The 27493-nt window shown below is 46.1% G+C and overlaps 12 non-coding genes across 12 annotated transcripts; all 12 read left to right on the forward strand.

Moving 5' to 3' along the window:
- Positions 1-444: 444 nt before the first annotated feature.
- LOC130302663 (U2 spliceosomal RNA) lies at positions 445-635 on the forward strand. Its single transcript, XR_008852833.1, has one exon. It is a non-coding gene; the product is annotated as a U2 spliceosomal RNA (small nuclear RNA).
- A 2081-nt stretch (positions 636-2716) lies between these two features.
- Positions 2717-2907, forward strand: LOC130302664 (U2 spliceosomal RNA). The gene has a single exon (XR_008852834.1). It is a non-coding gene; the product is annotated as a U2 spliceosomal RNA (small nuclear RNA).
- A 2084-nt stretch (positions 2908-4991) lies between these two features.
- LOC130302665 (U2 spliceosomal RNA) lies at positions 4992-5182 on the forward strand. The gene has a single exon (XR_008852835.1). It is a non-coding gene; the product is annotated as a U2 spliceosomal RNA (small nuclear RNA).
- Positions 5183-7272: 2090 nt separating this feature from the next.
- LOC130302666 (U2 spliceosomal RNA) lies at positions 7273-7463 on the forward strand. The gene has a single exon (XR_008852836.1). It is a non-coding gene; the product is annotated as a U2 spliceosomal RNA (small nuclear RNA).
- A 2091-nt stretch (positions 7464-9554) lies between these two features.
- On the forward strand, positions 9555-9745 carry LOC130302667 (U2 spliceosomal RNA). The gene has a single exon (XR_008852837.1). It is a non-coding gene; the product is annotated as a U2 spliceosomal RNA (small nuclear RNA).
- A 2111-nt stretch (positions 9746-11856) lies between these two features.
- On the forward strand, positions 11857-12047 carry LOC130302669 (U2 spliceosomal RNA). The gene has a single exon (XR_008852838.1). It is a non-coding gene; the product is annotated as a U2 spliceosomal RNA (small nuclear RNA).
- Positions 12048-14135: 2088 nt separating this feature from the next.
- On the forward strand, positions 14136-14326 carry LOC130302670 (U2 spliceosomal RNA). Its single transcript, XR_008852839.1, has one exon. It is a non-coding gene; the product is annotated as a U2 spliceosomal RNA (small nuclear RNA).
- A 2087-nt stretch (positions 14327-16413) lies between these two features.
- On the forward strand, positions 16414-16604 carry LOC130302671 (U2 spliceosomal RNA). The gene has a single exon (XR_008852840.1). It is a non-coding gene; the product is annotated as a U2 spliceosomal RNA (small nuclear RNA).
- A 2079-nt stretch (positions 16605-18683) lies between these two features.
- Positions 18684-18874, forward strand: LOC130302695 (U2 spliceosomal RNA). The gene has a single exon (XR_008852864.1). It is a non-coding gene; the product is annotated as a U2 spliceosomal RNA (small nuclear RNA).
- Positions 18875-20954: 2080 nt separating this feature from the next.
- On the forward strand, positions 20955-21145 carry LOC130302673 (U2 spliceosomal RNA). Its single transcript, XR_008852843.1, has one exon. It is a non-coding gene; the product is annotated as a U2 spliceosomal RNA (small nuclear RNA).
- A 2085-nt stretch (positions 21146-23230) lies between these two features.
- LOC130302674 (U2 spliceosomal RNA) lies at positions 23231-23421 on the forward strand. Its single transcript, XR_008852844.1, has one exon. It is a non-coding gene; the product is annotated as a U2 spliceosomal RNA (small nuclear RNA).
- A 2076-nt stretch (positions 23422-25497) lies between these two features.
- On the forward strand, positions 25498-25688 carry LOC130302675 (U2 spliceosomal RNA). Its single transcript, XR_008852845.1, has one exon. It is a non-coding gene; the product is annotated as a U2 spliceosomal RNA (small nuclear RNA).
- The last annotated feature ends 1805 nt before the right edge of the window (positions 25689-27493 follow it).

Below are 27493 nucleotides of genomic sequence, written 5' to 3' on the forward strand. Positions count from 1 at the left end.
AATAACCCGGATTTAACCCACACAGGTAAGTCCAATGGGGTGCAGGCATGTCCTCTATGCTTACAGCTTCCCGTGGGTGTTGGTTTGATACCGTTTGGGGACAGCCAAGGAGGCATCTGCAGGCAACAAAGGTAGGTGTGTGCTTGTGTGTGTGTTTCCTATGCAGATCCTAAGCCCAGTGTCACATGCAAGTAGGAGGAGAAGGAAGGGTTCCTGGCAAATCCGGGTTATGGATTGCATTTAAAAAGGCCCCGTGGGAGTGCAATGGGCCCCTGTCTTGCTGCTTAGCAATAATGGTATGGGTTTAGGTTCTGCTGTGTGTACTGGTGGTTGACTGCCCCCCAGCCCAGAGTGTGCATGGAAAATTGTCTGGCAGCCTCCCTGACAGCAAGCAGTGATGGTGCCCATGAAGGGGACCTTGTTGGGCCCGCCCCTTTCACGGTTATCGCTTCTCGGCCTTTTGGCTAAGATCAAGTGTAGTATCTGTTCTTATCAGTTTAATATCTGATACGTCCCCTATCTGGGGACCATATATTAAATGGATTTTTGAGAACGGGGGCCGATTTCGAAGCTTGCTTCCGTCGCCCTATGCATTGACCCGATATGGCAGTATCTTCGGGTACAGTGCACCACCCCCTTACAGGGTTAAAAAGAAAGATTCCTACTTTCATTGCTACCTGCTTGCTGGCTAGCCAGCTAGCCAGCCCTGTGGGCCTTGCTGCTGCAGCCAAAAAACAAAAGGTGGTGCTGCTGCTGCTGCTTCTGCTGCTTCTGCTTGTGTCTGGCCACTGTTGGAGCGTCCAGGCACAGGACTTCTGCTGCTGCTGACTAAATGGCCTCCTTAATTGGATCATTTGAGTAGCCAGCACACCTGTGCAGGTAGGGCATGACATGATAGGCAGCTGCCTTGATAGCGGGTGGGTGCTGAATGTTCCTAATTGACAAAATAAGATTAATGCTTATGAAGAAATATAAAATCTCATCCCTTCCCCAATATCGCGCCACACCCCTACCCCTTAATTCCCTGGTTGAACTTGATGGACATATGTCTTTTTTCGACCGTACTAACTATGTAACTATGTAACATAACATGGGGGGGGGGGGGGGGTCTCCTGGCTGTTCACACAGGTGTGTCATTGCTGTACATTGACCATGCATTGCTTCTGTGGTATTGCAAAGGCAAAGACAAATGCTTCCAGCCATCCATTGCACTAATGGATTGGTCATCAGCTGGCTGTCTATGTCCCGCATCAATATAGACCAAAGTACAGAGGGTTAGGCTATGCTATTGTGCACCTACCTGATGCATCAGAAGGTGCGAGGCCCTTGCTAAATTCTGTGCACAGACTTTGAGATCTATACTTTAGACTGTATCTAAACCTGCTCCAACATGGACTGACATTCTGGCCTACTTTCAGCCGATGCGACTTGTCTGTCGCTGAACAGTCGCTTTTTATGTATTCAGCACCTATGTATAATGTTGTAAAAATGCTCTAGAAGCTAAAGTCGCAGAAATGTCACACATATTTGGCCTGCAACTTTCTGTGCGACAAATTCAGACAGGAAAAATCAGTATAAATCCTTAGAAAATTATCCCCCAGTGTCTCCATCTGCTGGCGGTATTGAATAAGCATTGCTGCACTGATGGGGTATGCATTAGACGAAAAAAAAGAAGAAAAAGAAGAATAATACGCCCAGAAAAGAGGCGAAAAGGAGAAAAACGTAAAAAAACGTGAAAAAAAAGTAAGAGGAAGAGAAGGGAAAAAAAGGTGGAAATGGGTTTAAAAGTGATTTCGGCGGAGAAATATATATATATATATATATATATATATATATATATATACGCGCACACACACACATATATATAAACGTATTCTCCGTTGAGATATTGCAGCCGCTGCTGTGTCCAGGCCCAGGAGCCTTAGCACTGTGCTGTGATGTCACTCAATACCACTGACATCACTAGGTGTAAACAACATCTCTCCTTTGCTGTGTATGTGACTATGGAGCTGTTTGGTGATGTCGTCTATTATGGCCTTCATAGAAGCAACAGGAGATTGTTGCATCCATCTAGAACCCTCAGAACTACAGTGCTATGATGTCACTCACTTCCACAGGCCTTGCAGAGTGTAAACAACAACAACCCAGCTTTGTTGTGTATGTAACCATAGGGATTTGTGATGTCACCTAGAACCTTCACAGCAGCGACAGCTTTATGAGGAGCATCAGCACTGCTCTGCCTGAGCAGAACCATCACCGCCATAGGTTGTCAAATAACCCGGATTTAACCCACACAGGTAAGTCCAATGGGGTGCAGGCATGTCCTCTATGCTTACAGCTTCCCGTGGGTGTTGGTTTGATACCGTTTGGGGACAGCCAAGGAGGCATCTGCAGGCAACAAAGGTAGGTGTGTGCTTGTGTGTGTGTTTCCTATGCAGATCCTAAGCCCAGTGTCACATGCAAGTAGGAGGAGTAAGAAGGGTTCCTGGCAAATCCGGGTTATGGATTGCATTTAAAAAGGCCCCGTGGGAGTGCAATGGGCCCCTGTCTTGCTGCTTAGCAATAATGGTATGGGTTTAGGTTCTGCTGTGTGTACTGGTGGTTGACTGCCCCCCAGCCCAGAGTGTGCATGGAAAATTGTCTGGCAGCCTCCCTGACAGCAAGCAGTGATAGTGCCCATGAAGGGGACCTTGTTGGGCCCGCCCCTTTCACGGTTATCGCTTCTCGGCCTTTTGGCTAAGATCAAGTGTAGTATCTGTTCTTATCAGTTTAATATCTGATACGTCCCCTATCTGGGGACCATATATTAAATGGATTTTTGAGAACGGGGGCCGATTTCGAAGCTTGCTTCCGTCGCCCTATGCATTGACCCGATATGGCAGTATCTTCGGGTACAGTGCACCACCCCCTTACAGGGTTAAAAAGAAAGATTCCTACTTTCATTGCTACCTGCTTGCTGGCTAGCCAGCTAGCCAGCCCTGTGGGCCTTGCTGCTGCAGCCAAAAAACAAAAGGTGGTGCTGCTGCTGCTGCTTCTGCTGCTTCTGCTTGTGTCTGGCCGCTGTTGGAGCGTCCAGGCACAGGACTTCTGCTGCTGCTGACTAAATGGCCTCCTTAATTGGATCATTTGAGTAGCCAGCACACCTGTGCAGGTAGGGCATGACATGATAGGCAGCTGCCTTGATAGCGGGTGGGTGCTGAATGTTCCTAATTGACAAAATAAGATTAATGCTTATGAAGAAATATAAAATCTCATCCCTTCCCCAATATCGCGCCACACCCCTACCCCTTAATTCCCTGGTTGAACTTGATGGACATATGTCTTTTTTCGACCGTACTAACTATGTAACTATGTAACATAACATGGGGGGGGGGGGGGGGGTCTCCTGGCTGTTCACACAGGTGTGTCATTGCTGTACATTGACCATGCATTGCTTCTGTGGTATTGCAAAGGCAAAGACAAATGCTTCCAGCCATCCATTGCACTAATGGATTGGTCATCAGCTGGCTGTCTATGTCCCGCATCAATATAGACCAAAGTACAGAGGGTTAGGCTATGCTATTGTGCACCTACCTGATGCATCAGAAGGTGCGAGGCCCTTGCTAAATTCTGTGCACAGACTTTGAGATCTATACTTTAGACTGTATCTAAACCTGCTCCAACATGGACTGACATTCTGGCCTACTTTCAGCCGATGCGACTTGTCTGTCGCTGAACAGTCGCTTTTTATGTATTCAGCACCTATGTATAATGTTGTAAAAATGCTCTAGAAGCTAAAGTCGCAGAAATGTCACACATATTTGGCCTGCAACTTTCTGTGCGACAAATTCAGACAGGAAAAATCAGTATAAATCCTTAGAAAATTATCCCCCAGTGTCTCCATCTGCTGGCGGTATTGAATAAGCATTGCTGCACTGATGGGGTATGCATTAGACGAAAAAAAAGAAGAAAAAGAAGAATAATACGCCCAGAAAAGAGGCGAAAAGGAGAAAAACGTAAAAAAACGTGAAAAAAAAGTAAGAGGAAGAGAAGGGAAAAAAAGGTGGAAATGGGTTTAAAAGTGATTTCGGCGGAGAAATATATATATATATATATATATATATATATATATATATATACGCGCACACACACACATATATATAAACGTATTCTCCGTTGAGATATTGCAGCCGCTGCTGTGTCCAGGCCCAGGAGCCTTAGCACTGTGCTGTGATGTCACTCAATACCACTGACATCACTAGGTGTAAACAACATCTCTCCTTTGCTGTGTATGTGACTATGGAGCTGTTTGGTGATGTCGTCTATTATGGCCTTCATAGAAGCAACAGGAGATTGTTGCATCCATCTAGAACCCTCAGAACTACAGTGCTATGATGTCACTCACTTCCACAGGCCTTGCAGAGTGTAAACAACAACAACCCAGCTTTGTTGTGTATGTAACCATAGGGATTTGTGATGTCACCTAGAACCTTCACAGCAGCGACAGCTTTATGAGGAGCATCAGCACTGCTCTGCCTGAGCAGAACCATCACCGCCATAGGTTGTCAAATAACCCGGATTTAACCCACACAGGCAAGTCCAATGGGGTGCAGGCATGTCCTCTATGCTTACAGCTTCCCGTGGGTGTTGGTTTGATACCGTTTGGGGACAGCCAAGGAGGCATCTGCAGGCAACAAAGGTAGGTGTGTGCTTGTGTGTGTGTTTCCTATGCAGATCCTAAGCCCAGTGTCACATGCAAGTAGGAGGAGTAAGAAGGGTTCCTGGCAAATCCGGGTTATGGATTGCATTTAAAAAGGCCCCGTGGGAGTGCAATGGGCCCCTGTCTTGCTGCTTAGCAATAATGGTATGGGTTTAGGTTCTGCTGTGTGTACTGGTGGTTGACTGCCCCCCAGCCCAGAGTGTGCATGGAAAATTGTCTGGCAGCCTCCCTGACAGCAAGCAGTGATAGTGCCCATGAAGGGGACCTTGTTGGGCCCGCCCCTTTCACGGTTATCGCTTCTCGGCCTTTTGGCTAAGATCAAGTGTAGTATCTGTTCTTATCAGTTTAATATCTGATACGTCCCCTATCTGGGGACCATATATTAAATGGATTTTTGAGAACGGGGGCCGATTTCGAAGCTTGCTTCCGTCGCCCTATGCATTGACCCGATATGGCAGTATCTTCGGGTACAGTGCACCACCCCCTTACAGGGTTAAAAAGAAAGATTCCTACTTTCATTGCTACCTGCTTGCTGGCTAGCCAGCTAGCCAGCCCTGTGGGCCTTGCTGCTGCAGCCAAAAAACAAAAGGTGGTGCTGCTGCTGCTGCTTCTGCTGCTTCTGCTTGTGTCTGGCCGCTGTTGGAGCGTCCAGGCACAGGACTTCTGCTGCTGCTGACTAAATGGCCTCCTTAATTGGATCATTTGAGTAGCCAGCACACCTGTGCAGGTAGGGCATGACATGATAGGCAGCTGCCTTGATAGCGGGTGGGTGCTGAATGTTCCTAATTGACAAAATAAGATTAATGCTTATGAAGAAATATAAAATCTCATCCCTTCCCCAATATCGCGCCACACCCCTACCCCTTAATTCCCTGGTTGAACTTGATGGACATATGTCTTTTTTCGACCGTACTAACTATGTAACTATGTAACATAACATGGGGGGGGGGGGGGGGGTCTCCTGGCTGTTCACACAGGTGTGTCATTGCTGTACATTGACCATGCATTGCTTCTGTGGTATTGCAAAGGCAAAGACAAATGCTTCCAGCCATCCATTGCACTAATGGATTGGTCATCAGCTGGCTGTCTATGTCCCGCATCAATATAGACCAAAGTACAGAGGGTTAGGCTATGCTATTGTGCACCTACCTGATGCATCAGAAGGTGCGAGGCCCTTGCTAAATTCTGTGCACAGACTTTGAGATCTATACTTTAGACTGTATCTAAACCTGCTCCAACATGGACTGACATTCTGGCCTACTTTCAGCCGATGCGACTTGTCTGTCGCTGAACAGTCGCTTTTTATGTATTCAGCACCTATGTATAATGTTGTAAAAATGCTCTAGAAGCTAAAGTCGCAGAAATGTCACACATATTTGGCCTGCAACTTTCTGTGCGACAAATTCAGACAGGAAAAATCAGTATAAATCCTTAGAAAATTATCCCCCAGTGTCTCCATCTGCTGGCGGTATTGAATAAGCATTGCTGCACTGATGGGGTATGCATTAGACGAAAAAAAAGAAGAAAAAGAAGAATAATACGCCCAGAAAAGAGGCGAAAAGGAGAAAAACGTAAAAAAACGTGAAAAAAAAGTAAGAGGAAGAGAAGGGAAAAAAAGGTGGAAATGGGTTTAAAAGTGATTTCGGCGGAGAAATATATATATATATATATATATATATATATATATATATATATATATACGCGCACACACACACATATATATAAACGTATTCTCCGTTGAGATATTGCAGCCGCTGCTGTGTCCAGGCCCAGGAGCCTTAGCACTGTGCTGTGATGTCACTCAATACCACTGACATCACTAGGTGTAAACAACATCTCTCCTTTGCTGTGTATGTGACTATGGAGCTGTTTGGTGATGTCGTCTATTATGGCCTTCATAGAAGCAACAGGAGATTGTTGCATCCATCTAGAACCCTCAGAACTACAGTGCTATGATGTCACTCACTTCCACAGGCCTTGCAGAGTGTAAACAACAACAACCCAGCTTTGTTGTGTATGTAACCATAGGGATTTGTGATGTCACCTAGAACCTTCACAGCAGCGACAGCTTTATGAGGAGCATCAGCACTGCTCTGCCTGAGCAGAACCATCACCGCCATAGGTTGTCAAATAACCCGGATTTAACCCACACAGGTAAGTCCAATGGGGTGCAGGCATGTCCTCTATGCTTACAGCTTCCCGTGGGTGTTGGTTTGATACCGTTTGGGGACAGCCAAGGAGGCATCTGCAGGCAACAAAGGTAGGTGTGTGCTTGTGTGTGTGTTTCCTATGCAGATCCTAAGCCCAGTGTCACATGCAAGTAGGAGGAGTAAGAAGGGTTCCTGGCAAATCCGGGTTATGGATTGCATTTAAAAAGGCCCCGTGGGAGTGCAATGGGCCCCTGTCTTGCTGCTTAGCAATAATGGTATGGGTTTAGGTTCTGCTGTGTGTACTGGTGGTTGACTGCCCCCCAGCCCAGAGTGTGCATGGAAAATTGTCTGGCAGCCTCCCTGACAGCAAGCAGTGATAGTGCCCATGAAGGGGACCTTGTTGGGCCCGCCCCTTTCACGGTTATCGCTTCTCGGCCTTTTGGCTAAGATCAAGTGTAGTATCTGTTCTTATCAGTTTAATATCTGATACGTCCCCTATCTGGGGACCATATATTAAATGGATTTTTGAGAACGGGGGCCGATTTCGAAGCTTGCTTCCGTCGCCCTATGCATTGACCCGATATGGCAGTATCTTCGGGTACAGTGCACCACCCCCTTACAGGGTTAAAAAGAAAGATTCCTACTTTCATTGCTACCTGCTTGCTGGCTAGCCAGCTAGCCAGCCCTGTGGGCCTTGCTGCTGCAGCCAAAAAACAAAAGGTGGTGCTGCTGCTGCTGCTTCTGCTGCTTCTGCTTGTGTCTGGCCGCTGTTGGAGCGTCCAGGCACAGGACTTCTGCTGCTGCTGACTAAATGGCCTCCTTAATTGGATCATTTGAGTAGCCAGCACACCTGTGCAGGTAGGGCATGACATGATAGGCAGCTGCCTTGATAGCGGGTGGGTGCTGAATGTTCCTAATTGACAAAATAAGATTAATGCTTATGAAGAAATATAAAATCTCATCCCTTCCCCAATATCGCGCCACACCCCTACCCCTTAATTCCCTGGTTGAACTTGATGGACATATGTCTTTTTTCGACCGTACTAAAACTATGTAACTATGTAACATAACATGGGGGGGGGGGGGGGGGGTCTCCTGGCTGTTCACACAGGTGTGTCATTGCTGTACATTGACCATGCATTGCTTCTGTGGTATTGCAAAGGCAAAGACAAATGCTTCCAGCCATCCATTGCACTAATGGATTGGTCATCAGCTGGCTGTCTATGTCCCGCATCAATATAGACCAAAGTACAGAGGGTTAGGCTATGCTATTGTGCACCTACCTGATGCATCAGAAGGTGCGAGGCCCTTGCTAAATTCTGTGCACAGACTTTGAGATCTATACTTTAGACTGTATCTAAACCTGCTCCAACATGGACTGACATTCTGGCCTACTTTCAGCCGATGCGACTTGTCTGTCGCTGAACAGTCGCTTTTTATGTATTCAGCACCTATGTATAATGTTGTAAAAATGCTCTAGAAGCTAAAGTCGCAGAAATGTCACACATATTTGGCCTGCAACTTTCTGTGCGACAAATTCAGACAGGAAAAATCAGTATAAATCCTTAGAAAATTATCCCCCAGTGTCTCCATCTGCTGGCGGTATTGAATAAGCATTGCTGCACTGATGGGGTATGCATTAGACGAAAAAAAAGAAGAAAAAGAAGAATAATACGCCCAGAAAAGAGGCGAAAAGGAGAAAAACGTAAAAAAACGTGAAAAAAAAGTAAGAGGAAGAGAAGGGAAAAAAAGGTGGAAATGGGTTTAAAAGTGATTTCGGCGGAGAAATATATATATATATATATATATATATATATATATATATATATATACGCGCACACACACACATATATATAAACGTATTCTCCGTTGAGATATTGCAGCCGCTGCTGTGTCCAGGCCCAGGAGCCTTAGCACTGTGCTGTGATGTCACTCAATACCACTGACATCACTAGGTGTAAACAACATCTCTCCTTTGCTGTGTATGTGACTATGGAGCTGTTTGGTGATGTCGTCTATTATGGCCTTCATAGAAGCAACAGGAGATTGTTGCATCCATCTAGAACCCTCAGAACTACAGTGCTATGATGTCACTCACTTCCACAGGCCTTGCAGAGTGTAAACAACAACAACCCAGCTTTGTTGTGTATGTAACCATAGGGATTTGTGATGTCACCTAGAACCTTCACAGCAGCGACAGCTTTATGAGGAGCATCAGCACTGCTCTGCCTGAGCAGAACCATCACCGCCATAGGTTGTCAAATAACCCGGATTTAACCCACACAGGTAAGTCCAATGGGGTGCAGGCATGTCCTCTATGCTTTCAGCTTCCCGTGGGTGTTGGTTTGATACCGTTTGGGGACAGCCAAGGAGGCATCTGCAGGCAACAAAGGTAGGTGTGTGCTTGTGTGTGTGTTTCCTATGCAGATCCTAAGCCCAGTGTCACATGCAAGTAGGAGGAGTAAGAAGGGTTCCTGGCAAATCCGGGTTATGGATTGCATTTAAAAAGGCCCCGTGGGAGTGCAATGGGCCCCTGTCTTGCTGCTTAGCAATAATGGTATGGGTTTAGGTTCTGCTGTGTGTACTGGTGGTTGACTGCCCCCCAGCCCAGAGTGTGCATGGAAAATTGTCTGGCAGCCTCCCTGACAGCAAGCAGTGATAGTGCCCATGAAGGGGACCTTGTTGGGCCCGCCCCTTTCACGGTTATCGCTTCTCGGCCTTTTGGCTAAGATCAAGTGTAGTATCTGTTCTTATCAGTTTAATATCTGATACGTCCCCTATCTGGGGACCATATATTAAATGGATTTTTGAGAACGGGGGCCGATTTCGAAGCTTGCTTCCGTCGCCCTATGCATTGACCCGATATGGCAGTATCTTCGGGTACAGTGCACCACCCCCTTACAGGGTTAAAAAGAAAGATTCCTACTTTCATTGCTACCTGCTTGCTGGCTAGCCAGCTAGCCAGCCCTGTGGGCCTTGCTGCTGCAGCCAAAAAACAAAAGGTGGTGCTGCTGCTGCTGCTTCTGCTGCTTCTGCTGCTTCTGCTTGTGTCTGGCCGCTGTTGGAGCGTCCAGGCACAGGACTTCTGCTGCTGCTGACTAAATGGCCTCCTTAATTGGATCATTTGAGTAGCCAGCACACCTGTGCAGGTAGGGCATGACATGATAGGCAGCTGCCTTGATAGCGGGTGGGTGCTGAATGTTCCTAATTGACAAAATAAGATTAATGCTTATGAAGAAATATAAAATCTCATCCCTTCCCCAATATCGCGCCACACCCCTACCCCTTAATTCCCTGGTTGAACTTGATGGACATATGTCTTTTTTCGACCGTACTAACTATGTAACTATGTAACATAACATGGGGGGGGGGGGGGGGGGGGGTCTCCTGGCTGTTCACACAGGTGTGTCATTGCTGTACATTGACCATGCATTGCTTCTGTGGTATTGCAAAGGCAAAGACAAATGCTTCCAGCCATCCATTGCACTAATGGATTGGTCATCAGCTGGCTGTCTATGTCCCGCATCAATATAGACCAAAGTACAGAGGGTTAGGCTATGCTATTGTGCACCTACCTGATGCATCAGAAGGTGCGAGGCCCTTGCTAAATTCTGTGCACAGACTTTGAGATCTATACTTTAGACTGTATCTAAACCTGCTCCAACATGGACTGACATTCTGGCCTACTTTCAGCCGATGCGACTTGTCTGTCGCTGAACAGTCGCTTTTTATGTATTCAGCACCTATGTATAATGTTGTAAAAATGCTCTAGAAGCTAAAGTCGCAGAAATGTCACACATATTTGGCCTGCAACTTTCTGTGCGACAAATTCAGACAGGAAAAATCAGTATAAATCCTTAGAAAATTATCCCCCAGTGTCTCCATCTGCTGGCGGTATTGAATAAGCATTGCTGCACTGATGGGGTATGCATTAGACGAAAAAAAAGAAGAAAAAGAAGAATAATACGCCCAGAAAAGAGGCGAAAAGGAGAAAAACGTAAAAAAACGTGAAAAAAAAGTAAGAGGAAGAGAAGGGAAAAAAAGGTGGAAATGGGTTTAAAAGTGATTTCGGCGGAGATATATATATATATATATATATATATATATATATATATATATATATATATATATATACGCGCACACACACACATATATATAAACGTATTCTCCGTTGAGATATTGCAGCCGCTGCTGTGTCCAGGCCCAGGAGCCTTAGCACTGTGCTGTGATGTCACTCAATACCACTGACATCACTAGGTGTAAACAACATCTCTCCTTTGCTGTGTATGTGACTATGGAGCTGTTTGGTGATGTCGTCTATTATGGCCTTCATAGAAGCAACAGGAGATTGTTGCATCCATCTAGAACCCTCAGAACTACAGTGCTATGATGTCACTCACTTCCACAGGCCTTGCAGAGTGTAAACAACAACAACCCAGCTTTGTTGTGTATGTAACCATAGGGATTTGTGATGTCACCTAGAACCTTCACAGCAGCGACAGCTTTATGAGGAGCATCAGCACTGCTCTGCCTGAGCAGAACCATCACCGCCATAGGTTGTCAAATAACCCGGATTTAACCCACACAGGTAAGTCCAATGGGGTGCAGGCATGTCCTCTATGCTTACAGCTTCCCGTGGGTGTTGGTTTGATACCGTTTGGGGACAGCCAAGGAGGCATCTGCAGGCAACAAAGGTAGGTGTGTGCTTGTGTGTGTGTTTCCTATGCAGATCCTAAGCCCAGTGTCACATGCAAGTAGGAGGAGTAAGAAGGGTTCCTGGCAAATCCGGGTTATGGATTGCATTTAAAAAGGCCCCGTGGGAGTGCAATGGGCCCCTGTCTTGCTGCTTAGCAATAATGGTATGGGTTTAGGTTCTGCTGTGTGTACTGGTGGTTGACTGCCCCCCAGCCCAGAGTGTGCATGGAAAATTGTCTGGCAGCCTCCCTGACAGCAAGCAGTGATAGTGCCCATGAAGGGGACCTTGTTGGGCCCGCCCCTTTCACGGTTATCGCTTCTCGGCCTTTTGGCTAAGATCAAGTGTAGTATCTGTTCTTATCAGTTTAATATCTGATACGTCCCCTATCTGGGGACCATATATTAAATGGATTTTTGAGAACGGGGGCCGATTTCGAAGCTTGCTTCCGTCGCCCTATGCATTGACCCGATATGGCAGTATCTTCGGGTACAGTGCACCACCCCCTTACAGGGTTAAAAAGAAAGATTCCTACTTTCATTGCTACCTGCTTGTTGGCTAGCCAGCTAGCCAGCCCTGTGGGCCTTGCTGCTGCAGCCAAAAAACAAAAGGTGGTGCTGCTGCTGCTGCTTCTGCTGCTTCTGCTTGTGTCTGGCCGCTGTTGGAGCGTCCAGGCACAGGACTTCTGCTGCTGCTGACTAAATGGCCTCCTTAATTGGATCATTTGAGTAGCCAGCACACCTGTGCAGGTAGGGCATGACATGATAGGCAGCTGCCTTGATAGCGGGTGGGTGCTGAATGTTCCTAATTGACAAAATAAGATTAATGCTTATGAAGAAATATAAAATCTCATCCCTTCCCCAATATCGCGCCACACCCCTACCCCTTAATTCCCTGGTTGAACTTGATGGACATATGTCTTTTTTCGACCGTACTAACTATGTAACTATGTAACATAACATGGGGGGGGGGGGGGGGGGGTCTCCTGGCTGTTCACACAGGTGTGTCATTGCTGTACATTGACCATGCATTGCTTCTGTGGTATTGCAAAGGCAAAGACAAATGCTTCCAGCCATCCATTGCACTAATGGATTGGTCATCAGCTGGCTGTCTATGTCCCGCATCAATATAGACCAAAGTACAGAGGGTTAGGCTATGCTATTGTGCACCTACCTGATGCATCAGAAGGTGCGAGGCCCTTGCTAAATTCTGTGCACAGACTTTGAGATCTATACTTTAGACTGTATCTAAACCTGCTCCAACATGGACTGACATTCTGGCCTACTTTCAGCCGATGCGACTTGTCTGTCGCTGAACAGTCGCTTTTTATGTATTCAGCACCTATGTATAATGTTGTAAAAATGCTCTAGAAGCTAAAGTCGCAGAAATGTCACACATATTTGGCCTGCAACTTTCTGTGCGACAAATTCAGACAGGAAAAATCAGTATAAATCCTTAGAAAATTATCCCCCAGTGTCTCCATCTGCTGGCGGTATTGAATAAGCATTGCTGCACTGATGGGGTATGCATTAGACGAAAAAAAAGAAGAAAAAGAAGAATAATACGCCCAGAAAAGAGGCGAAAAGGAGAAAAACGTAAAAAAACGTGAAAAAAAAGTAAGAGGAAGAGAAGGGAAAAAAAGGTGGAAATGGGTTTAAAAGTGATTTCGGCGGAGAAATATATATATATATATATATATATATATATATATATATACGCGCACACACACACATATATATATATAAACGTATTCTCCGTTGAGATATTGCAGCCGCTGCTGTGTCCAGGCCCAGGAGCCTTAGCACTGTGCTGTGATGTCACTCAATACCACTGACATCACTAGGTGTAAACAACATCTCTCCTTTGCTGTGTATGTGACTATGGAGCTGTTTGGTGATGTCGTCTATTATGGCCTTCATAGAAGCAACAGGAGATTGTTGCATCCATCTAGAACCCTCAGAACTACAGTGCTATGATGTCACTCACTTCCACAGGCCTTGCAGAGTGTAAACAACAACAACCCAGCTTTGTTGTGTATGTAACCATAGGGATTTGTGATGTCACCTAGAACCTTCACAGCAGCGACAGCTTTATGAGGAGCATCAGCACTGCTCTGCCTGAGCAGAACCATCACCGCCATAGGTTGTCAAATAACCCGGATTTAACCCACACAGGTAAGTCCAATGGGGTGCAGGCATGTCCTCTATGCTTACAGCTTCCCGTGGGTGTTGGTTTGATACCGTTTGTGGACAGCCAAGGAGGCATCTGCAGGCAACAAAGGTAGGTGTGTGCTTGTGTGTGTGTTTCCTATGCAGATCCTAAGCCCAGTGTCACATGCAAGTAGGAGGAGTAAGAAGGGTTCCTGGCAAATCCGGGTTATGGATTGCATTTAAAAAGGCCCCGTGGGAGTGCAATGGGCCCCTGTCTTGCTGCTTAGCAATAATGGTATGGGTTTAGGTTCTGCTGTGTGTACTGGTGGTTGACTGCCCCCCAGCCCAGAGTGTGCATGGAAAATTGTCTGGCAGCCTCCCTGACAGCAAGCAGTGATAGTGCCCATGAAGGGGACCTTGTTGGGCCCGCCCCTTTCACGGTTATCGCTTCTCGGCCTTTTGGCTAAGATCAAGTGTAGTATCTGTTCTTATCAGTTTAATATCTGATACGTCCCCTATCTGGGGACCATATATTAAATGGATTTTTGAGAACGGGGGCCGATTTCGAAGCTTGCTTCCGTCGCCCTATGCATTGACCCGATATGGCAGTATCTTCGGGTACAGTGCACCACCCCCTTACAGGGTTAAAAAGAAAGATTCCTACTTTCATTGCTACCTGCTTGCTGGCTAGCCAGCTAGCCAGCCCTGTGGGCCTTGCTGCTGCAGCCAAAAAACAAAAGGTGGTGCTGCTGCTGCTGCTTCTGCTGCTTCTGCTTGTGTCTGGCCGCTGTTGGAGCGTCCAGGCACAGGACTTCTGCTGCTGCTGACTAAATGGCCTCCTTAATTGGATCATTTGAGTAGCCAGCACACCTGTGCAGGTAGGGCATGACATGATAGGCAGCTGCCTTGATAGCGGGTGGGTGCTGAATGTTCCTAATTGACAAAATAAGATTAATGCTTATGAAGAAATATAAAATCTCATCCCTTCCCCAATATCGCGCCACACCCCTACCCCTTAATTCCCTGGTTGAACTTGATGGACATATGTCTTTTTTCGACCGTACTAACTATGTAACTATGTAACATAACATGGGGGGGGGGGGGGGGGTCTCCTGGCTGTTCACACAGGTGTGTCATTGCTGTACATTGACCATGCATTGCTTCTGTGGTATTGCAAAGGCAAAGACAAATGCTTCCAGCCATCCATTGCACTAATGGATTGGTCATCAGCTGGCTGTCTATGTCCCGCATCAATATAGACCAAAGTACAGAGGGTTAGGCTATGCTATTGTGCACCTACCTGATGCATCAGAAGGTGCGAGGCCCTTGCTAAATTCTGTGCACAGACTTTGAGATCTATACTTTAGACTGTATCTAAACCTGCTCCAACATGGACTGACATTCTGGCCTACTTTCAGCCGATGCGACTTGTCTGTCGCTGAACAGTCGCTTTTTATGTATTCAGCACCTATGTATAATGTTGTAAAAATGCTCTAGAAGCTAAAGTCGCAGAAATGTCACACATATTTGGCCTGCAACTTTCTGTGCGACAAATTCAGACAGGAAAAATCAGTATAAATCCTTAGAAAATTATCCCCCAGTGTCTCCATCTGCTGGCGGTATTGAATAAGCATTGCTGCACTGATGGGGTATGCATTAGACGAAAAAAAAGAAGAAAAAGAAGAATAATACGCCCAGAAAAGAGGCGAAAAGGAGAAAAACGTAAAAAAACGTGAAAAAAAAGTAAGAGGAAGAGAAGGGAAAAAAAGGTGGAAATGGGTTTAAAAGTGATTTCGGCGGAGAATATATATATATATATATATATATATATATATATATATATATATACGCGCACACACACACATATATATAAACGTATTCTCCGTTGAGATATTGCAGCCGCTGCTGTGTCCAGGCCCAGGAGCCTTAGCACTGTGCTGTGATGTCACTCAATACCACTGACATCACTAGGTGTAAACAACATCTCTCCTTTGCTGTGTATGTGACTATGGAGCTGTTTGGTGATGTCGTCTATTATGGCCTTCATAGAAGCAACAGGAGATTGTTGCATCCATCTAGAACCCTCAGAACTACAGTGCTATGATGTCACTCACTTCCACAGGCCTTGCAGAGTGTAAACAACAACAACCCAGCTTTGTTGTGTATGTAACCATAGGGATTTGTGATGTCACCTAGAACCTTCACAGCAGCGACAGCTTTATGAGGAGCATCAGCACTGCTCTGCCTGAGCAGAACCATCACCGCCATAGGTTGTCAAATAACCCGGATTTAACCCACACAGGTAAGTCCAATGGGGTGCAGGCATGTCCTCTATGCTTACAGCTTCCCGTGGGTGTTGGTTTGATACCGTTTGGGGACAGCCAAGGAGGCATCTGCAGGCAACAAAGGTAGGTGTGTGCTTGTGTGTGTGTTTCCTATGCAGATCCTAAGCCCAGTGTCACATGCAAGTAGGAGGAGTAAGAAGGGTTCCTGGCAAATCCGGGTTATGGATTGCATTTAAAAAGGCCCCGTGGGAGTGCAATGGGCCCCTGTCTTGCTGCTTAGCAATAATGGTATGGGTTTAGGTTCTGCTGTGTGTACTGGTGGTTGACTGCCCCCCAGCCCAGAGTGTGCATGGAAAATTGTCTGGCAGCCTCCCTGACAGCAAGCAGTGATAGTGCCCATGAAGGGGACCTTGTTGGGCCCGCCCCTTTCACGGTTATCGCTTCTCGGCCTTTTGGCTAAGATCAAGTGTAGTATCTGTTCTTATCAGTTTAATATCTGATACGTCCCCTATCTGGGGACCATATATTAAATGGATTTTTGAGAACGGGGGCCGATTTCGAAGCTTGCTTCCGTCGCCCTATGCATTGACCCGATATGGCAGTATCTTCGGGTACAGTGCACCACCCCCTTACAGGGTTAAAAAGAAAGATTCCTACTTTCATTGCTACCTGCTTGCTGGCTAGCCAGCTAGCCAGCCCTGTGGGCCTTGCTGCTGCAGCCAAAAAACAAAAGGTGGTGCTGCTGCTGCTGCTGCTTCTGCTGCTTCTGCTTGTGTCTGGCCGCTGTTGGAGCGTCCAGGCACAGGACTTCTGCTGCTGCTGACTAAATGGCCTCCTTAATTGGATCATTTGAGTAGCCAGCACACCTGTGCAGGTAGGGCATGACATGATAGGCAGCTGCCTTGATAGCGGGTGGGTGCTGAATGTTCCTAATTGACAAAATAAGATTAATGCTTATGAAGAAATATAAAATCTCATCCCTTCCCCAATATCGCGCCACACCCCTACCCCTTAATTCCCTGGTTGAACTTGATGGACATATGTCTTTTTTCGACCGTACTAACTATGTAACTATGTAACATAACATGGGGGGGGTCTCCTGGCTGTTCACACAGGTGTGTCATTGCTGTACATTGACCATGCATTGCTTCTGTGGTATTGCAAAGGCAAAGACAAATGCTTCCAGCCATCCATTGCACTAATGGATTGGTCATCAGCTGGCTGTCTATGTCCCGCATCAATATAGACCAAAGTACAGAGGGTTAGGCTATGCTATTGTGCACCTACCTGATGCATCAGAAGGTGCGAGGCCCTTGCTAAATTCTGTGCACAGACTTTGAGATCTATACTTTAGACTGTATCTAAACCTGCTCCAACATGGACTGACATTCTGGCCTACTTTCAGCCGATGCGACTTGTCTGTCGCTGAACAGTCGCTTTTTATGTATTCAGCACCTATGTATAATGTTGTAAAAATGCTCTAGAAGCTAAAGTCGCAGAAATGTCACACATATTTGGCCTGCAACTTTCTGTGCGACAAATTCAGACAGGAAAAATCAGTATAAATCCTTAGAAAATTATCCCCCAGTGTCTCCATCTGCTGGCGGTATTGAATAAGCATTGCTGCACTGATGGGGTATGCATTAGACGAAAAAAAAGAAGAAAAAGAAGAATAATACGCCCAGAAAAGAGGCGAAAAGGAGAAAAACGTAAAAAAACGTGAAAAAAAAGTAAGAGGAAGAGAAGGGAAAAAAAGGTGGAAATGGGTTTAAAAGTGATTTCGGCGGAGAAATATATATATATATATATATATATATATATATATATATATATATACGCGCACACACACACATATATATAAACGTATTCTCCGTTGAGATATTGCAGCCGCTGCTGTGTCCAGGCCCAGGAGCCTTAGCACTGTGCTGTGATGTCACTCAATACCACTGACATCACTAGGTGTAAACAACATCTCTCCTTTGCTGTGTATGTGACTATGGAGCTGTTTGGTGATGTCGTCTATTATGGCCTTCATAGCAACAGGAGATTGTTGCATCCATCTAGAACCCTCAGAACTACAGTGCTATGATGTCACTCACTTCCACAGGCCTTGCAGAGTGTAAACAACAACAACCCAGCTTTGTTGTGTATGTAACCATAGGGATTTGTGATGTCACCTAGAACCTTCACAGCAGCGACAGCTTTATGAGGAGCATCAGCACTGCTCTGCCTGAGCAGAACCATCACCGCCATAGGTTGTCAAATAACCCGGATTTAACCCACACAGGTAAGTCCAATGGGGTGCAGGCATGTCCTCTATGCTTACAGCTTCCCGTGGGTGTTGGTTTGATACCGTTTGGGGACAGCCAAGGAGGCATCTGCAGGCAACAAAGGTAGGTGTGTGCTTGTGTGTGTGTTTCCTATGCAGATCCTAAGCCCAGTGTCACATGCAAGTAGGAGGAGTAAGAAGGGTTCCTGGCAAATCCGGGTTATGGATTGCATTTAAAAAGGCCCCGTGGGAGTGCAATGGGCCCCTGTCTTGCTGCTTAGCAATAATGGTATGGGTTTAGGTTCTGCTGTGTGTACTGGTGGTTGACTGCCCCCCAGCCCAGAGTGTGCATGGAAAATTGTCTGGCAGCCTCCCTGACAGCAAGCAGTGATAGTGCCCATGAAGGGGACCTTGTTGGGCCCGCCCCTTTCACGGTTATCGCTTCTCAGCCTTTTGGCTAAGATCAAGTGTAGTATCTGTTCTTATCAGTTTAATATCTGATACGTCCCCTATCTGGGGACCATATATTAAATGGATTTTTGAGAACGGGGGCCGATTTCGAAGCTTGCTTCCGTCGCCCTATGCATTGACCCGATATGGCAGTATCTTCGGGTACAGTGCACCACCCCCTTACAGGGTTAAAAAGAAAGATTCCTACTTTCATTGCTACCTGCTTGCTGGCTAGCCAGCTAGCCAGCCCTGTGGGCCTTGCTGCTGCAGCCAAAAAACAAAAGGTGGTGCTGCTGCTGCTGCTTCTGCTGCTTCTGCTTGTGTCTGGCCGCTGTTGGAGCGTCCAGGCACAGGACTTCTGCTGCTGCTGACTAAATGGCCTCCTTAATTGGATCATTTGAGTAGCCAGCACACCTGTGCAGGTAGGGCATGACATGATAGGCAGCTGCCTTGATAGCGGGTGGGTGCTGAATGTTCCTAATTGACAAAATAAGATTAATGCTTATGAAGAAATATAAAATCTCATCCCTTCCCCAATATCGCGCCACACCCCTACCCCTTAATTCCCTGGTTGAACTTGATGGACATATGTCTTTTTTCGACCGTACTAACTATGTAACTATGTAACATAACATGGGGGGGGGGGGGGGGGGTCTCCTGGCTGTTCACACAGGTGTGTCATTGCTGTACATTGACCATGCATTGCTTCTGTGGTATTGCAAAGGCAAAGACAAATGCTTCCAGCCATCCATTGCACTAATGGATTGGTCATCAGCTGGCTGTCTATGTCCCGCATCAATATAGACCAAAGTACAGAGGGTTAGGCTATGCTATTGTGCACCTACCTGATGCATCAGAAGGTGCGAGGCCCTTGCTAAATTCTGTGCACAGACTTTGAGATCTATACTTTAGACTGTATCTAAACCTGCTCCAACATGGACTGACATTCTGGCCTACTTTCAGCCGATGCGACTTGTCTGTCGCTGAACAGTCGCTTTTTATGTATTCAGCACCTATGTATAATGTTGTAAAAATGCTCTAGAAGCTAAAGTCGCAGAAATGTCACACATATTTGGCCTGCAACTTTCTGTGCGACAAATTCAGACAGGAAAAATCAGTATAAATCCTTAGAAAATTATCCCCCAGTGTCTCCATCTGCTGGCGGTATTGAATAAGCATTGCTGCACTGATGGGGTATGCATTAGACGAAAAAAAAGAAGAAAAAGAAGAATAATACGCCCAGAAAAGAGGCGAAAAGGAGAAAAACGTAAAAAAACGTGAAAAAAAAGTAAGAGGAAGAGAAGGGAAAAAAAGGTGGAATTGGGTTTAAAAGTGATTTCGGCGGAGAAATATATATATATATATATATATATATATATATATACGCGCACACACACACATATATATAAACGTATTCTCCGTTGAGATATTGCAGCCGCTGCTGTGTCCAGGCCCAGGAGCCTTAGCACTGTGCTGTGATGTCACTCAATACCACTGACATCACTAGGTGTAAACAACATCTCTCCTTTGCTGTGTATGTGACTATGGAGCTGTTTGGTGATGTCGTCTATTATGGCCTTCATAGAAGCAACAGGAGATTGTTGCATCCATCTAGAACCCTCAGAACTACAGTGCTATGATGTCACTCACTTCCACAGGCCTTGCAGAGTGTAAACAACAACAACCCAGCTTTGTTGTGTATGTAACCATAGGGATTTGTGATGTCACCTAGAACCTTCACAGCAGCGACAGCTTTATGAGGAGCATCAGCACTGCTCTGCCTGAGCAGAACCATCACCGCCATAGGTTGTCAAATAACCCGGATTTAACCCACACAGGTAAGTCCAATGGGGTGCAGGCATGTCCTCTATGCTTACAGCTTCCCGTGGGTGTTGGTTTGATACCGTTTGGGGACAGCCAAGGAGGCATCTGCAGGCAACAAAGGTAGGTGTGTGCTTGTGTGTGTGTTTCCTATGCAGATCCTAAGCCCAGTGTCACATGCAAGTAGGAGGAGTAAGAAGGGTTCCTGGCAAATCCGGGTTATGGATTGCATTTAAAAAGGCCCCGTGGGAGTGCAATGGGCCCCTGTCTTGCTGCTTAGCAATAATGGTATGGGTTTAGGTTCTGCTGTGTGTACTGGTGGTTGACTGCCCCCCCAGCCCAGAGTGTGCATGGAAAATTGTCTGGCAGCCTCCCTGACAGCAAGCAGTGATAGTGCCCATGAAGGGGACCTTGTTGGGCCCGCCCCTTTCACGGTTATCGCTTCTCGGCCTTTTGGCTAAGATCAAGTGTAGTATCTGTTCTTATCAGTTTAATATCTGATACGTCCCCTATCTGGGGACCATATATTAAATGGATTTTTGAGAACGGGGGCCGATTTCGAAGCTTGCTTCCGTCGCCCTATGCATTGACCCGATATGGCAGTATCTTCGGGTACAGTGCACCACCCCCTTACAGGGTTAAAAAGAAAGATTCCTACTTTCATTGCTACCTGCTTGCTGGCTAGCCAGCTAGCCAGCCCTGTGGGCCTTGCTGCTGCAGCCAAAAAACAAAAGGTGGTGCTGCTGCTGCTGCTTCTGCTGCTTCTGCTTGTGTCTGGCCGCTGTTGGAGCGTCCAGGCACAGGACTTCTGCTGCTGCTGACTAAATGGCCTCCTTAATTGGATCATTTGAGTAGCCAGCACACCTGTGCAGGTAGGGCATGACATGATAGGCAGCTGCCTTGATAGCGGGTGGGTGCTGAATGTTCCTAATTGACAAAATAAGATTAATGCTTATGAAGAAATATAAAATCTCATCCCTTCCCCAATATCGCGCCACACCCCTACCCCTTAATTCCCTGGTTGAACTTGATGGACATATGTCTTTTTTCGACCGTACTAACTATGTAACTATGTAACATAACATGGGGGGGGGGGGGGGGTCTCCTGGCTGTTCACACAGGTGTGTCATTGCTGTACATTGACCATGCATTGCTTCTGTGGTATTGCAAAGGCAAAGACAAATGCTTCCAGCCATCCATTGCACTAATGGATTGGTCATCAGCTGGCTGTCTATGTCCCGCATCAATATAGACCAAAGTACAGAGGGTTAGGCTATGCTATTGTGCACCTACCTGATGCATCAGAAGGTGCGAGGCCCTTGCTAAATTCTGTGCACAGACTTTGAGATCTATACTTTAGACTGTATCTAAACCTGCTCCAACATGGACTGACATTCTGGCCTACTTTCAGCCGATGCGACTTGTCTGTCGCTGAACAGTCGCTTTTTATGTATTCAGCACCTATGTATAATGTTGTAAAAATGCTCTAGAAGCTAAAGTCGCAGAAATGTCACACATATTTGGCCTGCAACTTTCTGTGCGACAAATTCAGACAGGAAAAATCAGTATAAATCCTTAGAAAATTATCCCCCAGTGTCTCCATCTGCTGGCGGTATTGAATAAGCATTGCTGCACTGATGGGGTATGCATTAGACGAAAAAAAAGAAGAAAAAGAAGAATAATACGCCCAGAAAAGAGGCGAAAAGGAGAAAAACGTAAAAAAACGTGAAAAAAAAGTAAGAGGAAGAGAAGGGAAAAAAAGGTGGAAATGGGTTTAAAAGTGATTTCGGCGGAGAAATATATATATATATATATATATATATATATATATATATATATACGCGCACACACACACATATATATAAACGTATTCTCCGTTGAGATATTGCAGCCGCTGCTGTGTCCAGGCCCAGGAGCCTTAGCACTGTGCTGTGATGTCACTCAATACCACTGACATCACTAGGTGTAAACAACATCTCTCCTTTGCTGTGTATGTGACTATGGAGCTGTTTGGTGATGTCGTCTATTATGGCCTTCATAGAAGCAACAGGAGATTGTTGCATCCATCTAGAACCCTCAGAACTACAGTGCTATGATGTCACTCACTTCCACAGGCCTTGCAGAGTGTAAACAACAACAACCCAGCTTTGTTGTGTATGTAACCATAGGGATTTGTGATGTCACCTAGAACCTTCACAGCAGCGACAGCTTTATGAGGAGCATCAGCACTGCTCTGCCTGAGCAGAACCATCACCGCCATAGGTTGTCAAATAACCCGGATTTAACCCACACAGGTAAGTCCAATGGGGTGCAGGCATGTCCTCTATGCTTACAGCTTCCCGTGGGTGTTGGTTTGATACCGTTTGGGGACAGCCAAGGAGGCATCTGCAGGCAACAAAGGTAGGTGTGTGCTTGTGTGTGTGTTTCCTATGCAGATCCTAAGCCCAGTGTCACATGCAAGTAGGAGGAGTAAGAAGGGTTCCTGGCAAATCCGGGTTATGGATTGCATTTAAAAAGGCCCCGTGGGAGTGCAATGGGCCCCTGTCTTGCTGCTTAGCAATAATGGTATGGGTTTAGGTTCTGCTGTGTGTACTGGTGGTTGACTGCCCCCCAGCCCAGAGTGTGCATGGAAAATTGTCTGGCAGCCTCCCTGACAGCAAGCAGTGATAGTGCCCATGAAGGGGACCTTGTTGGGCCCGCCCCTTTCACGGTTATCGCTTCTCGGCCTTTTGGCTAAGATCAAGTGTAGTATCTGTTCTTATCAGTTTAATATCTGATACGTCCCCTATCTGGGGACCATATATTAAATGGATTTTTGAGAACGGGGGCCGATTTCGAAGCTTGCTTCCGTCGCCCTATGCATTGACCCGATATGGCAGTATCTTCGGGTACAGTGCACCACCCCCTTACAGGGTTAAAAAGAAAGATTCCTACTTTCATTGCTACCTGCTTGCTGGCTAGCCAGCTAGCCAGCCCTGTGGGCCTTGCTGCTGCAGCCAAAAAACAAAAGGTGGTGCTGCTGCTGCTGCTTCTGCTGCTTCTGCTTGTGTCTGGCCGCTGTTGGAGCGTCCAGGCACAGGACTTCTGCTGCTGCTGACTAAATGGCCTCCTTAATTGGATCATTTGAGTAGCCAGCACACCTGTGCAGGTAGGGCATGACATGATAGGCAGCTGCCTTGATAGCGGGTGGGTGCTGAATGTTCCTAATTGACAAAATAAGATTAATGCTTATGAAGAAATATAAAATCTCATCCCTTCCCCAATATCGCGCCACACCCCTACCCCTTAATTCCCTGGTTGAACTTGATGGACATATGTCTTTTTTCGACCGTACTAACTATGTAACTATGTAACATAACATGGGGGGGGGTCTCCTGGCTGTTCACACAGGTGTGTCATTGCTGTACATTGACCATGCATTGCTTCTGTGGTATTGCAAAGGCAAAGACAAATGCTTCCAGCCATCCATTGCACTGATGGATTGGTCATCAGCTGGCTGTCTATGTCCCGCATCAATATAGACCAAAGTACAGAGGGTTAGGCTATGCTATTGTGCACCTACCTGATGCATCAGAAGGTGCGAGGCCCTTGCTAAATTCTGTGCACAGACTTTGAGATCTATACTTTAGACTGTATCTAAACCTGCTCCAACATGGACTGACATTCTGGCCTACTTTCAGCCGATGCGACTTGTCTGTCGCTGAACAGTCGCTTTTTATGTATTCAGCACCTATGTATAATGTTGTAAAAATGCTCTAGAAGCTAAAGTCGCAGAAATGTCACACATATTTGGCCTGCAACTTTCTGTGCGACAAATTCAGACAGGAAAAATCAGTATAAATCCTTAGAAAATTATCCCCCAGTGTCTCCATCTGCTGGCGGTATTGAATAAGCATTGCTGCACTGATGGGGTATGCATTAGACGAAAAAAAAGAAGAAAAAGAAGAATAATACGCCCAGAAAAGAGGCGAAAAGGAGAAAAACGTAAAAAAACGTGAAAAAAAAGTAAGAGGAAGAGAAGGGAAAAAAAGGTGGAAATGGGTTTAAAAGTGATTTCGGCGGAGAAATATATATATATATATATATATATATATATATATATATATACGCGCACACACACACATATATATAAACGTATTCTCCGTTGAGATATTGCAGCCGCTGCTGTGTCCAGGCCCAGGAGCCTTAGCACTGTGCTGTGATGTCACTCAATACCACTGACATCACTAGGTGTAAACAACATCTCTCCTTTGCTGTGTATGTGACTATGGAGCTGTTTGGTGATGTCGTCTATTATGGCCTTCATAGAAGCAACAGGAGATTGTTGCATCCATCTAGAACCCTCAGAACTACAGTGCTATGATGTCACTCACTTCCACAGGCCTTGCAGAGTGTAAACAACAACAACCCAGCTTTGTTGTGTATGTAACCATAGGGATTTGTGATGTCACCTAGAACCTTCACAGCAGCGACAGCTTTATGAGGAGCATCAGCACTGCTCTGCCTGAGCAGAACCATCACCGCCATAGGTTGTCAAATAACCCGGATTTAACCCACACAGGTAAGTCCAATGGGGTGCAGGCATGTCCTCTATGCTTACAGCTTCCCGTGGGTGTTGGTTTGATACCGTTTGGGGACAGCCAAGGAGGCATCTGCAGGCAACAAAGGTAGGTGTGTGCTTGTGTGTGTGTTTCCTATGCAGATCCTAAGCCCAGTGTCACATGCAAGTAGGAGGAGTAAGAAGGGTTCCTGGCAAATCCGGGTTATGGATTGCATTTAAAAAGGCCCCGTGGGAGTGCAATGGGCCCCTGTCTTGCTGCTTAGCAATAATGGTATGGGTTTAGGTTCTGCTGTGTGTACTGGTGGTTGACTGCCCCCCAGCCCAGAGTGTGCATGGAAAATTGTCTGGCAGCCTCCCTGACAGCAAGCAGTGATAGTGCCCATGAAGGGGACCTTGTTGGGCCCGCCCCTTTCACGGTTATCGCTTCTCGGCCTTTTGGCTAAGATCAAGTGTAGTATCTGTTCTTATCAGTTTAATATCTGATACGTCCCCTATCTGGGGACCATATATTAAATGGATTTTTGAGAACGGGGGCCGATTTCGAAGCTTGCTTCCGTCGCCCTATGCATTGACCCGATATGGCAGTATCTTCGGGTACAGTGCACCACCCCCTTACAGGGTTAAAAAGAAAGATTCCTACTTTCATTGCTACCTGCTTGCTGGCTAGCCAGCTAGCCAGCCCTGTGGGCCTTGCTGCTGCAGCCAAAAAACAAAAGGTGGTGCTGCTGCTGCTGCTTCTGCTGCTTCTGCTTGTGTCTGGCCGCTGTTGGAGCGTCCAGGCACAGGACTTCTGCTGCTGCTGACTAAATGGCCTCCTTAATTGGATCATTTGAGTAGCCAGCACACCTGTGCAGGTAGGGCATGACATGATAGGCAGCTGCCTTGATAGCGGGTGGGTGCTGAATGTTCCTAATTGACAAAATAAGATTAATGCTTATGAAGAAATATAAAATCTCATCCCTTCCCCAATATCGCGCCACACCCCTACCCCTTAATTCCCTGGTTGAACTTGATGGACATATGTCTTTTTTCGACCGTACTAACTATGTAACTATGTAACATAACATGGGGGGGGGGGGGGGGTCTCCTGGCTGTTCACACAGGTGTGTCATTGCTGTACATTGACCATGCATTGCTTCTGTGGTATTGCAAAGGCAAAGACAAATGCTTCCAGCCATCCATTGCACTAATGGATTGGTCATCAGCTGGCTGTCTATGTCCCGCATCAATATAGACCAAAGTACAGAGGGTTAGGCTATGCTATTGTGCACCTACCTGATGCATCAGAAGGTGCGAGGCCCTTGCTAAATTCTGTGCACAGACTTTGAGATCTATACTTTAGACTGTATCTAAACCTGCTCCAACATGGACTGACATTCTGGCCTACTTTCAGCCGATGCGACTTGTCTGTCGCTGAACAGTCGCTTTTTATGTATTCAGCACCTATGTATAATGTTGTAAAAATGCTCTAGAAGCTAAAGTCGCAGAAATGTCACACATATTTGGCCTGCAACTTTCTGTGCGACAAATTCAGACAGGAAAAATCAGTATAAATCCTTAGAAAATTATCCCCCAGTGTCTCCATCTGCTGGCGGTATTGAATAAGCATTGCTGCACTGATGGGGTATGCATTAGACGAAAAAAAAGAAGAAAAAGAAGAATAATACGCCCAGAAAAGAGGCGAAAAGGAGAAAAACGTAAAAAAACGTGAAAAAAAAGTAAGAGGAAGAGAAGGGAAAAAAAGGTGGAAATGGGTTTAAAAGTGATTTCGGCGGAGAAATATATATATATATATATATATATATATATATATATATATACGCGCACACACACACATATATATAAACGTATTCTCCGTTGAGATATTGCAGCCGCTGCTGTGTCCAGGCCCAGGAGCCTTAGCACTGTGCTGTGATGTCACTCAATACCACTGACATCACTAGGTGTAAACAACATCTCTCCTTTGCTGTGTATGTGACTATGGAGCTGTTTGGTGATGTCGTCTATTATGGCCTTCATAGAAGCAACAGGAGATTGTTGCATCCATCTAGAACCCTCAGAACTACAGTGCTATGATGTCACTCACTTCCACAGGCCTTGCAGAGTGTAAACAACAACAACCCAGCTTTGTTGTGTATGTAACCATAGGGATTTGTGATGTCACCTAGAACCTTCACAGCAGCGACAGCTTTATGAGGAGCATCAGCACTGCTCTGCCTGAGCAGAACCATCACCGCCATAGGTTGTCAAATAACCCGGATTTAACCCACACAGGTAAGTCCAATGGGGTGCAGGCATGTCCTCTATGCTTACAGCTTCCCGTGGGTGTTGGTTTGATACCGTTTGGGGACAGCCAAGGAGGCATCTGCAGGCAACAAAGGTAGGTGTGTGCTTGTGTGTGTGTTTCCTATGCAG

The sequence above is a fragment of the Hyla sarda genome, unplaced genomic scaffold (assembly GCF_029499605.1).
Source record: "Hyla sarda isolate aHylSar1 unplaced genomic scaffold, aHylSar1.hap1 scaffold_1176, whole genome shotgun sequence".
In the NCBI taxonomy this organism is placed as follows: Eukaryota; Metazoa; Chordata; class Amphibia; order Anura; family Hylidae; genus Hyla; species Hyla sarda.